Source organism: Tupaia chinensis, unplaced genomic scaffold (assembly GCF_000334495.1).
Source record: "Tupaia chinensis unplaced genomic scaffold, TupChi_1.0 Scaffold000144_1, whole genome shotgun sequence".
Classification (NCBI taxonomy): domain Eukaryota; kingdom Metazoa; phylum Chordata; class Mammalia; order Scandentia; family Tupaiidae; genus Tupaia; species Tupaia belangeri.
This window is the reverse complement of record NW_006159614.1, coordinates 451338-463102: the sequence shown is the minus strand read 5'-3', so window position 1 is coordinate 463102 and position 11765 is coordinate 451338. Positions and strand designations below refer to the sequence as shown.

Below are 11765 nucleotides of genomic sequence, written 5' to 3'. Positions count from 1 at the left end.
TAGCCCATAGGCAGATGGTTACGGCAGCTGGATTGCACATGGCTGACTTCGAGGTTGGAGTCCAGATCCGGGGTCTTGAGAAAGTGTGTGCGAGCCCAGAAATCCTAAAAGGAGGGAGAGGTGGAGAAGGGATTGCCATGGGTATGACCAGCCCTGTGGAAGGATGTGTTCTCACTTTCTTCTTATTCTCCCTTTCTGTGTTCCCATCTTGTGAGTGCACATACCCTCTGGTAAAATAAAAAAGGAGGAGAGAGAAAAGGAGCTGAAGAAAAAAGGAGAAGGAGAAGGAGGAGGAGGAGGAGGAGGAGGAGAATTCCCAACCACAAAGCCCATTCTCTTCCAGCCGTAAATTGTGCTGATTTGGTTTTTAAATGACAAAGAATTATGTCTTTATTCCATCTCTACCAGAACTGAAAGTTACACAGCCCTTGGGGTGCAGATAAAGTACATTTCGAGAGAGTGACGAGATTTCTGTCTGCAAAGTTTTTACCTGCCCAAAAGCCTTCAGTCAGCCCTACATAATCGATCTGCACCTCAGAGCACGAGGGTGCGAAGAGCCCGCACCGACTGAACTGGCCTGGCAGCTGGCTGCTTTGGCTGCACAGAACCTGTTCGCACATTCGATAAATTCACTGAGGGAATAAATAAACGCATTACCTAATATCATGCTGCCTGTTCCCTGCTGTCCACTGCCTCCCAGGCCCCCTCTCCTGAACTGAAAACGCTTGTTTGACTAAAGCTCTCTGTTTCCAAGTAGCTTTACTGCTTCTCTGTTTACAGAACCCGTTCATATCCAGTAGTCGGTAGAAAGTGTGTCCAGTTGCCAGAGGAGCCTAAACTATTTCTAAGAAACACAGGTGTGAAGGCAGAGAGGCATGCCATGCAAGAGGACCACCAAAGCTAATGTCATTTCCCACTGCGGATCCCAGAGCCGAAGCCTCCACAGGATGCCCTGAGCACTCCTTGACATTTCCAAAATGGCAACGCTGGTGATGTGAAGAGTCCTTCTCACCTGAAAGTGCTGGTGATTTTAAGCCCAGAAGCAGATCGAAGGCTGTATCCTTGGCATGCTCGCGCAGGGTTTGCACTTATTAACGCAAGAGTTCATAATAGTTCAATTCACGGCCCTGGCAGTGGCTGCCTGGAGAACTTCCCGTACACAGGAGCCCTGCTGCCCATGGAAAGGACGGGTGTGCTCATGCCCGTGCCGAGCCCTGGACCCCATTTCTACCTCCTGCAACTACGTGAGTCTACCATGCGGAACCGCTTGGGACGTGGCAGAGTGGCCCTGAGAGCAAGAGCTGGTCTTTCTTTAGATACGGGATTCCGGGGTCGCACTTTATGGGATCACACTGACCCAGGTGCACCAGGCATGGCTTCAGGAAGTTGCTTTTCTGAGGGTTTTAGTACAGACTGCAGAGTCGGTGCCTGGAGCTAACCCCCAGTGACCTTGTGCCAGCTTCCGGGGCCGGGGATGCCCCAGTACTCAGCTGACATTAGTCTACAAGTGTCTGTAAGTTTTGTTTCTGGGTGCGATTAACATTTGAGTCCGTGGAACAAGCAAAGCTGGTTGCCCTCCTCAATGTGGGTGGGCCTGTGCAGTCCACTGAAGGCCTGAACAGAAACGGAAGTCACAGCAAGAGAGCGCTCTGCTGTTTCTGAGCCGAGACGTCAGTCTTATCCTGCACTAGAACTGGGACGAGGAGTCGCAGTCACACCGCAGGCTCACCTGGGTCTCCAGCTGCTAAGCTCAGATTCTGGGACTTACCTGCACCCATAACCACGTAGGGACTCCTTATCTTGCACATCATTTATTAGTTCTGCTTCTCTGGAGAAGCCAAGCTCAGGTAGCCCTCACCCACACAGCTTTGAACAAGCACACCATCCTGGTAGTGCAGACGTTCCCTGTCCGTTCAACAGCAGGAGCTCACGATCATCGGACTCTGAACCCTCAGCCACTGATTTATTTTGTATTTAAAGTAACGATATTTATGCCTTAACTCTGAACAAGTGGCATATCCTCCACTCCAGGACAAAGAATCTGAAATAACCTCATTCATCCCACGCAGTGTCACTGACACAAATAACAAATGTAGCCCAACTTGTGAAGTCAAATCCCTCAAGTATCGAAGAACTTGACTTTTTCAAGTTTGCTATCCCTATTAACTTGCACAAATCTTGACCTCGACTGGCAGGGTCCACTTGTACAGATCACTACGGAGTGGGAACTTGCTCACTAAAAGCAGGAGATAGGCCTCGTCAGTGGGCTTGCCTCCAAGGACAGTTTGTATGGTGGTGGTCAACATCCTCATGGATAAAATTATTAAATGAAAAGAAATAAATGGGAATTTAAATTCTACATAAGGATGTCCTTTTTAAATCACAGCCGATTTAATAGGGCAGGATTTCAAATACATGAAATGGTATTTGTAACACTCTCCTCCTTCTCAAATGAAGATACATGTGCTAACAAAATACCTCCATGAACTTAAAATTGTTTAGCCATAGAAGCCTTTTAAAAATAAAACATTTGGTATAATGGGCACAAAACTCTTCCCATTGATGAAATGAATGAGCTTTTCACCAAACAGTCTTGGCCTTCTGCTTGCCTCAGAGCCTCCCCGTCTACCCCGCTGTTCCTGGGAGCTCTTTGTGTTCTTGTGGTGGCAGTTGTGCTAAATCATCATGCCTGAAGCACATCAGAAGCACGAGCAAGAAAAGGAAAATATGATAAATTGGACTTAAACAAAATTGAAAACTTTTGCACTAGAAAAGTGAATGTGAAAAATGCAGACTCTGAAGGGGGGAAATAATTGTAGATCATGAGTAGAAAAGATTTGTACCAGGACACGCAGAGGACTCGTACCAGGACACGCAGAGGACTCGTACCAGGACACGCAGAGGACTCGCACCAGGACACGCAGAGGACTCACACCAGGACACGCAGAGGACTCGCACGACTCAATTAAAAATTAAATGGACATAAACAAACACCTCTGGAAATCAGTCACGCAAATGGCCACTAAGCACACAAAAAGATGCTCAATATCATTAGCCACTAGAAAAATGTAAACCCAAACGAGGGAGAGCTACCACAACTCCCACTGAAAAATGCAGACTCTGAAGGGGGGAAATAATTGTAGATCATGAGTAGAAAAGATTTGTACCAGGACACGCAGAGGACTCGTACCAGGACACGCAGAGGACTCGCACCAGGACACGCAGAGGACTCACACCAGGACACGCAGAGGACTCGCACGACTCAATTAAAAATTAAATGGACATAAACAAACACCTCTGGAAATCAGTCACGCAAATGGCCACTAAGCACACAAAAAGATGCTCAATATCATTAGCCACTAGAAAAATGTAAACCCAAACGAGGGAGAGCTACCACAACTCCCACTGAAATCGCTACAATAACAGTGAAGGCAGTGAGAGGCTCTGGGCGAGTGTGAAGACGTGATACCTGCGTGCGTTGTAAGTGAGCGTATAAAGTGGGGCGGCCACCGGAAAACAGACTGGCAAGTCCTTAAATCACTGAACACAGAAATATCAACGCCCAAAAATTCCACTCCTACGCACAAACCTGAGAGAAATGGAGACACACGTGCACACAAGCATGTGTAGAGAAGCATTTATAGTGGATTATTACACAGTCAAAAAGTGGGGGCCAGTAGGTGGCGTGGGAGTTAAGGCTGCTGGACTCCCACATGGCCGACTACAGTTCAAGTACTGGACCTCGCAACTTGCTTTCTCACTTTCTCTCTCTCTCTCTCTCTATCTCTCTCTCTCTCTCTCTCCCTCTTTCTCTATTCCTCTCTCCCTCTTTGATTAAATTAAATAATTCTTTTAAAAATAGTCAAAAAGTGTGAATAACCAAAATGTCAACCAACTAATGAATGGATAAATAAAATGTGGCATATTCATAAAGTAGAATATTACTTGGCAATTAAAATGAACTGCTGACGTACGCTACAACATGGATTAACCTTGCAAACATTATGCTCAGTGAAGGAAGCCCATCAGAAAGGCCACATATTATACGATTCCATTTATAAGAAATGTCCAGAATAGGGAAATTGAGGTTGACAGGAAGGAGAAAGTGGTTGTCAGGGGCTGAGCGGTTGATCACTAACAGATATGGGTCAGATGAAAATGTTCTGAAATTGAGACCAGGAGTTGGCATAATGGCTATGTCACTGGAATCTCATGTATTCGACCACGGTTTGAGTCCCAGACCCAGTGGCTTAAAACTCATGTGCATGTGTGCCCAAGATCCCAAGAGGAAAATGGGAGAGAAGAGATTGCAGCGTGGCCATCTCCCCTGGGGGGTGATTTCTCACTTTCTGTCTCTCTGTCTCTCTCTGTCTTTCTAGTGAGCACCTGTGCCCTATAGCAAAACCTCTTTAAAAAAAGAAAAAAAGAAAGAAAAGAAAATGTTCTGAAATTGATGTGGTAGTGATTGCCCAACTATGTGACTGGACTAAGAACCAGTGAATTATACACTTTAAATGGGTGCACAGCAGCAAGTATATGAATTATATCTCCATGTGAAACTAGTACCTTAAAAATAAAAAACTCAAGGGGCCAGCAGGTGGGTATGACGGTTAAAGGCACTGGACTCCCACATGGTGGACCCCAGTTCAAGTCCTAGACCTGGAGGCTCGTTTTCTCACTTTCCCGCTCTCTATCTAGTCAAATTAAGAAATAATAATAAATTAAATTAAATTAATAATTCTTTAAAAAGAAAAAAAAGTCAACTCTGACACAGAAATTCCACTAGTCTAGTGCTCTTTGGATAGAGAGTGGGGGAAACACTACCGAAGCCAAGCTTCAAATCAGCATTTGTGGAACCGCAGCATGGCGGTGCGTTCTAATGCCTCTAACCTACTTCCTGATCATTCACTCAGAAAAGCTCCAAGTCATTATCCAATAGCAGGAATAGGGATCTGCCCAGGAATAGCCAAACCTAAGACACTGCCAGTCGTAGGCCTCTGCAGGTGTGCCTGTGAGCTCTCTGAATGCTCCCACTGGGGTCTCCAGACACTCATGGAAAACGCTTGTTATGAAACCACCACGCATGAATTTCAAAATCTGTCTACATACTCTAGTTCTATGTTTCCTCAAATGTTCTGAAGTCCCCTAGTGTGCCCACTCCAGAGTGTTAGCAAATGTGCTTCTCAGAGTTAGCATATGTGCTTCTCCCTGGCCTGGTTTGGTCCTCAAACCAGCCATGTCCACCACTGAGGTCTCCTGGAAGATATTCTAACAATGCGTTTCCATTGATTTGCTACTCCACATTTTCATCCCAAAACCAGAATGAACATTTCTCTGCATGACATGAAGCAGCCTTAAATAGTAAACCAGTGTTCAAGGGGCCACATGGGCCCTGTGACCTTAGAGTACGGAAGCACTTGCCCCAGAGCCTGGAATCCCCAATCCTCGCCCAGCCCCCCACAGGCTCCATTTCATCTCTGGCAGGTGTTGCCGCCTCATCCAAGTACCTTACAAGGATCCCAACAGAGAGAATAAATCAAATTATCATTTTCACTTAGCATATTGAACACTTTTGCAAAGCAGGTGAAATTATTACTAGATTGGGTCTTTTTAGCGTGTTTAAGCTGGGGTGCGGGCGATTTCACGTTCCTGTCTAGGCAGCAGCATTTGATCGTACCTAAATTTGGGAAGTATTTCCAGTATGTCTTGACCTGCTAGAATATTCACATGTAAGATGGGTGAAGACACACAGGACAGCACCTCCCTCTCCCGCCCAGTCCCGGAGCTGGCAGAAATGACTCCCAGAAAGAGTTTGCTGCCTACAGTGTGGGCTGCGGTCCTTGGAAGCTGAGAGGGCAGAGGCCTCCACAGAACCGGAGCTCGCAAAGCAACTGACAGAGACGGGGACAGCGAAGGACTGGTGCGTCACAGCCAGCAGAGCAGGCTGCCAACAGACTCCAGTGAAAGATGACGAAGCGCAGAATCTGCATTGCCATTTACACTCACTGCGATTAAACCTGACGACAGGTGCACAGTGAGATCCTGAAACCACAGGCCTGTCGGTGGGGGCGGGTGTGGCACCGGCTCCCAGAGGCAGCTCCCAGCAGGGCCACTGGGATGGAGGAGGGCGGCATGTGGCAGTGTGAGGCAGGAGGGAGGGAGGTCATCCCCAGGACAGGAGTGCGAGTGGCCTGGCCCAGAATGGGCCCTAGCAGCGCGTGTGGCTGGACTTGGCGTTGCACACAGCACCCTCTGCCGAAGTTCCAGTCTGGCCCAGTTCCCCCAGACATGGAAAGCTCCCTGAAATCCGAAAAGGGTATCAGGTCTGCTAGGGACAGGACGCCTGAGGGGTCTACGCTCCCAGGCAGCCCAGACTGCCCTGCGAGAGCCTGCTGCTTTGAGATGCTCTGGGCTCTGCCACCTCTCTGTTCCCCCCAGGAAGTGCCAGTGACTGCAGGAACGAGTGACTGAGAACTGAAAGCACAGAAGCCCTTTTTCAGACTAATGTCCTCGGGTCTCTAGCCCCAGGGCCACTTACTCTGGAGAACACATTCCAGCCACCTCAGCGACTGGGCAGAGGGAAGAGCTGGTGCCTCTGAGCCACTCAGGAGTCCTCCCTGTTCCTCCAAGGCGAAGCCCCAAGAAGCTGCCGAGGTGCGAGTCCTTGCAGCAGCTGCCCCGGGCAGTGGCAGGGCCCGACCAGGGGGCTTTGTGACTAGCCCTGGGCAAACCTGGTAGCGCCGCCCTCCAACGGTGCCGGCAAAGAACGTGGAGACCGGTAGAGCCTGGGGAGCCGGGACTCCAGCCTGCTCAGGCCAGCAGGGCCCCCTTCCTGACGGGCCGCCAGCTCCTGGCTGCACCCGCTGGAGTGAAGCTCTTAGTCTCAGCTCCCTTCTTCAACTGCTTGCAAGCTTCTGCACAGCTGGGAGCAGAGCTGCAGCCTCCTCAGCACAGCTGAAGAGAACAAAGCTTCCAGAGGCTGGGAGATAATGAGCTCCCGCCCGCCCAGCCCACCTCTCCAGCCCCACCGCCTTCCCTCCTACCCGCAGAAAATCGCCCAGAACCTTCTCTCACGCCAGGCCTTTATTTATTTATTTCCTTACAGGGCGCTGGCATTGCTTCCCTTGCTTTTCAGAGTCTAAAATGCTTTGGCAGCCAAGAATGAAAGTGTTTGTCTTAATTCTGCCCTCTCGGCATGAGCGTTGCAGAAAATGGCTTGCCGTTTCCTCCGCGGCTGCCGGGCTGCGGTGGTGGTGGCAAAGATAAACAGCCCATCAGTGCGGAGCTGAAAAGAAATATAGAAAGGAGTTGGGAGTAGTTTAATTACTTTGAATGGCTTTTTGTGTTCTGTGTGATTGCTTCCTATGATACAGTAGTTTCTCATTCTCCATGCGAGCTCTGTGTTTCTATTCATAAGAATAAGATTGAAGCAGGAAATTGGCTTTCAAGAGTAGGAGAGAGAGAGGGGACGAGGGGCTGGCTGTTTCCAGGAGAGTGAGTGGTAGAGGGTTCCCACGCGGCTGGGCCAGAAGCAGGATCAAGTCCTTGCCCTGCCTGAGGTCCAGGGATTACCCAGGCCCAGGGAAAGGGGCCTGTGGGGCAGCAATGGAGGCTGAGGGAGCCTGGGACAGCAGCCCCAGGGTGGGGGAAGGCACAGGGAGTCCTCAGCAAGGCCCCTGTTCTGGGGCTGCCTCCTCCTGCCTGGAAAAGTTGCCCCCTTCCTACCAGATGAGCGTGTGTGTGTGTGCGCACGCGCGTGCTCACAATTCCCTTTCGAGCCATCTATCATAGGGCAGATTATAGACGTTAACCTGTGGCTGAGACCCGGGAGAGCAGTGTTCCTTTCCGGGTGCGCTCTGCCCTTACATACTTCCCATTTCTGTAAACTGAGAAACGTGGCTCGTCATAATGACAAAGTCACCTCTACACATGACATAAGTACATGATCAAAGAGATCCTGCCAGGCCATTTGTCACCGACTACAAATAAAGCATTCTCACCATAGGCCGTCAGTACGACCCTGAGCCAAGTCCTGCCTTTCTCTATGTATTCTAAAGTGCCTTACAAAATAAAATAACTGAATACGATAAAGGAGTTTGCTATTAGAGGGTCCTGTGATCAATCCTCCATATGTACCATGTAAATCATACACGTTTCTGTAACTGCTAGTGTGTCGTGCTGGAAACCTATACTGGGGGCACTTGAGGAAAGGTCTGAGATTTACAAGCCCATCCGGAAATAAATGTCCCTGGAGCACAGAGCACTTTTGGACAACCGGGTAGAAGGACTCAGTGGCCTCTGGACCCCTGAGCTCACGGAGGATGAGGGCACAGCTGTCAGGCATAGGGCAGCCCACCCCGCAGCTGGAGGCAAGCCCGCAGCCATGCTCTGCAATCCTCCAAGCAGAGTGAGCCTGAGAACGACCACCTCGTTATTACAAGATGCTCGTCAGCGGGGCCATGAGAAGTGTGCGGAACAAATTCTGTTAGACTCAAATGCTTCGGACGGAAAGAGCAGGGACACTGGGCATCGCATATACTCAGAATGCAAAAGGAGTAACTATCTGCTTCCAATGCAAACTACCAAGCAGCAGTCAATGGGGAGAATGCAGGACTGGGAGAGGGCTGGCCAGGGAAGATGTCCCTGAGACAACGGGACCCAGAAATACCGCTCTTTGGTTTAAGAACCAGTGTGCCTGAGAGGGCCTTGCAGGAAGTGGAGAAGGAGAAACACAGAAAAGAGATGACAAACTATAAAACCAAGCAAGATGAGGAAGTGATGAGCCAGAAACCACGGGAGGAGAGGCATGCTAACGGTGAGCCCCGCCGGCTCTCAGGCTGTTGCGCACCCCGGCGGTGGCCAGTGGTGAGGAGCAGGGCCTGCCCTCCCAGCCCTTCCCTGAGCTGGCTCACCGCCCACCCTTGAGTGTCCTTCCTTTAGGGGCCTCTGCCTGGCACCCTGATACTGTTCTCAGCTGAGCCCATGTCTGATCACATTGAACATCATTTCAACCTCCTCATATTCCTCTGGGAGGAGAGGATGTCAGAAAACCACGAAGCCACAGCCACTGCACCCAAAGTCAGTTCAGAGCAGCTGAGGAGGAGCAGCTGCAGCCCAGCCCACACACAGAAGCAACGGACCGTGGAGAAGACCCTGCTGCCCAGATCATTTCCCCGGCCAGCCACAACCTGCTGCCCCAGTCATCTCTCCAGCTGACCATAACCCTGCTGCCCCAATCATCTCCCCAGCTGACCATAACCCTGCTGCCCAGACCATCTTCCCCTGGGCCGGCCATAATCCTGCTGCCCAGACCATCTTCCCCTGGGCTGGCCATAACCCCAGAGCCGCACAGCATCCACACTTCATGTAACTGTAGAGAGAGAAGGAGGGAGCATGATGCTGAAGAATTTGGGGTCCTAAGTCTCCCCTGGGAAGGGTGCATCCCTGACAGTGTTACCTGCAGGGTCCGATGGTCATGCTGTGGCACCAACTAGGAAGGCTCGATGCAGGAGCCGCAAGGTGGGCTGAGGGCGCTGAAGACAGGGGCAAGCAGCAGAACAGTCTCATGGGCACTGCAAGGTCACTTCTGTGGGCACAGTAGGTCCAAGGAAGATGGGAAGAAGTACCAAGATGCTGAGTGTCTGGCAAGTGTGACCATAAACTTCTCCACCAGAGCAGGAGACCCAACAGTGAGGGACGAAGCTCTCCAACGGGAACAGCCTGCTCACGGGACCTCACTCCGTCCTCAAGTCATCCCGACCAGGGGATCTTTCAACCACACGTGGCTAATGAAACACAGTGGTTATCAACCGGACCTGAAGTAAGCCCTCGGAAAGCATGCTGGCTTGAGAGTCCAGTTCTGACCCAGGTCTCTTTTTAGTAACATGACCTTGGGCAAGTCACCGGGCTTATAGTAGAGTAAATCACTATTGGGGACCAGCAGGTGGCGTGTTGGTTAAGGCGCTGGACACTCCCACATGGCCAACTGTGATTCGAATGCTGGACCTGGTGGCTTGCTTTCTCACTTTCTCTCTCTCTCTCTCTCTCTCTCTTTCTATCTCTCTCTGGTCAAATTAGAATGAATAAAATTAAATAAATAATTATTTTAAAAAGAGTAAATCATTATTATAGTAAGAGTAGGTTCTAGCGCTCCCGGGCTTCGTAATGGCTTCCCTCCTCTACTGTAGGTTATTCTATACTAGAGTAGTCCTCTCTTGAGAAAAATAAAAACAAAGGTCTTCAAATAAATAGTAAATAACCCAAATATCACTCCACGGGGGGAAACCTGAAGAGCGTTTCATAGATCAAACGGAGACCTGAGGTGGTGAGGTTCCAGCTGCCTGGAAACGTAGATTAGAAAGGAAACAGCATCTTCAACAATGGAGTCTTCATTTACCTGAGTGAGGTGAAGATCGATTTTCTTCACCAAATCTCAAAATCCTAGCATGAGGGGACACCTTCTGGAACTTTATAAAGGAAGCTATTTCCCCAAAGAGTAACGAGCTTACCGAGAGCTTGGCAGCAGCTGGTCGTCCCGGGAGGGAATAAACTCATGAACGGCCTTGAACACAGTCTGGGGGTCGCACTAAGTCAGGCGGAACCGAGCAGGACATCAGACAGAGCTGGGGACACTGGACGCTGATGCCTGGGAAACGGCAGGGCTGTCCCTCATCCCTAAGAGCATCTTTTTAAACCATATTAGAAAACGTCAGTCCAATGCTCTACTGCTGAAAACATAGCAAATCTTTGTTTTATTAAAATGAAGGAAACAAGAGCCAGCAGGTGGCGTGGTAGTGAAGGTGCTGGACTCCCACATGGCTGGCCACCGTTGGAGTCCCAGACCTGGTAGCTTACTTTCTCACTTTCTCTCCCTCTCTTGCCTCTCTCTCTCTCTCTGGTCAAATTAAAAATAATACTACTAACAATAATAAATAAAATTAAACAAATACTTTTTTAAATAAATAAATAAAAATAAAATGAAAGATTCATCATACTGAGGGAGGGAAGGACATGCAGTGGGCAGAGGCCTCCTGTGGGTAGTCAGAGCCATGGCAGCATGAGGTTAGGCATTCGGTCCAGTGAAATCCTCATGAACTTTGCCAATATCTTTGAGGGAGGATTGGATGGTGATTAGTTCTAACTTGGGCAGTAACAGTCTAGGCTGGATTAGATGTTGACTCAAAAACAGAGATTCTAAAATGGAAAATACCCATGTTAGTCCAAATTATGATTTACTTTATTTTCGTTGTGTTCCTTGAAAGTAAGCTGCGAACTGCTTACCCCTCCTCTCGCTTGTCTGTACGGCTAGGTCCTCAAGACTCCAGGACACAGCAGCCCTCATCCCACACCACCAAGACCACTCTGGGGAGAGCCAAAAACTCAACCTTCCGTTTTTGAGATGCGTGTTACAGACTTAGTCCGGGCTCTGCACAGGTGTGTGCTCTTAGGCCGAAACACGTTACGGGGTGTCCAGCCTAGGGAAGGGCTTTAGACAAGGCCTCTGCGTGCCTTTCCTCTTCTCTCCACATTTGTAATCAGCTTGTCATTTCATTATCTGCACTCGGTGTCGGCTGTTTGGGATCATTAGGCAAAACCTAGCTATCGCTCCACATTACGGAGTACGTTTGCTCTAATAAGCTTTCGTAAATAAAACCCGAAGAGATGAAAAAGGCCAGTGTCTGATTACATGCAACCAATTTGGTCTCATTAGGTTCTTATAAGGAGAAAAAGTAAATATAATCTTTATAAATCACACAGCTATAAAC

General features: G+C 49.2%; 1 long non-coding RNA gene across 1 annotated transcript in view; it reads right to left on the bottom strand.

Annotated features, from left to right (window-relative positions):
* LOC114007241 (uncharacterized) overlaps positions 1-6610 on the bottom strand; it is a 15482-nt gene extending 8872 nt beyond the window's left edge. Inside the window, exon 1 of the long non-coding RNA XR_003548857.1 lies at positions 6539-6610. This is a non-coding gene — a long non-coding RNA (uncharacterized LOC114007241). The remainder of the gene's footprint in view (positions 1-6538) is intronic.
* Between the last annotated feature and the right edge of the window lie 5155 nt (positions 6611-11765).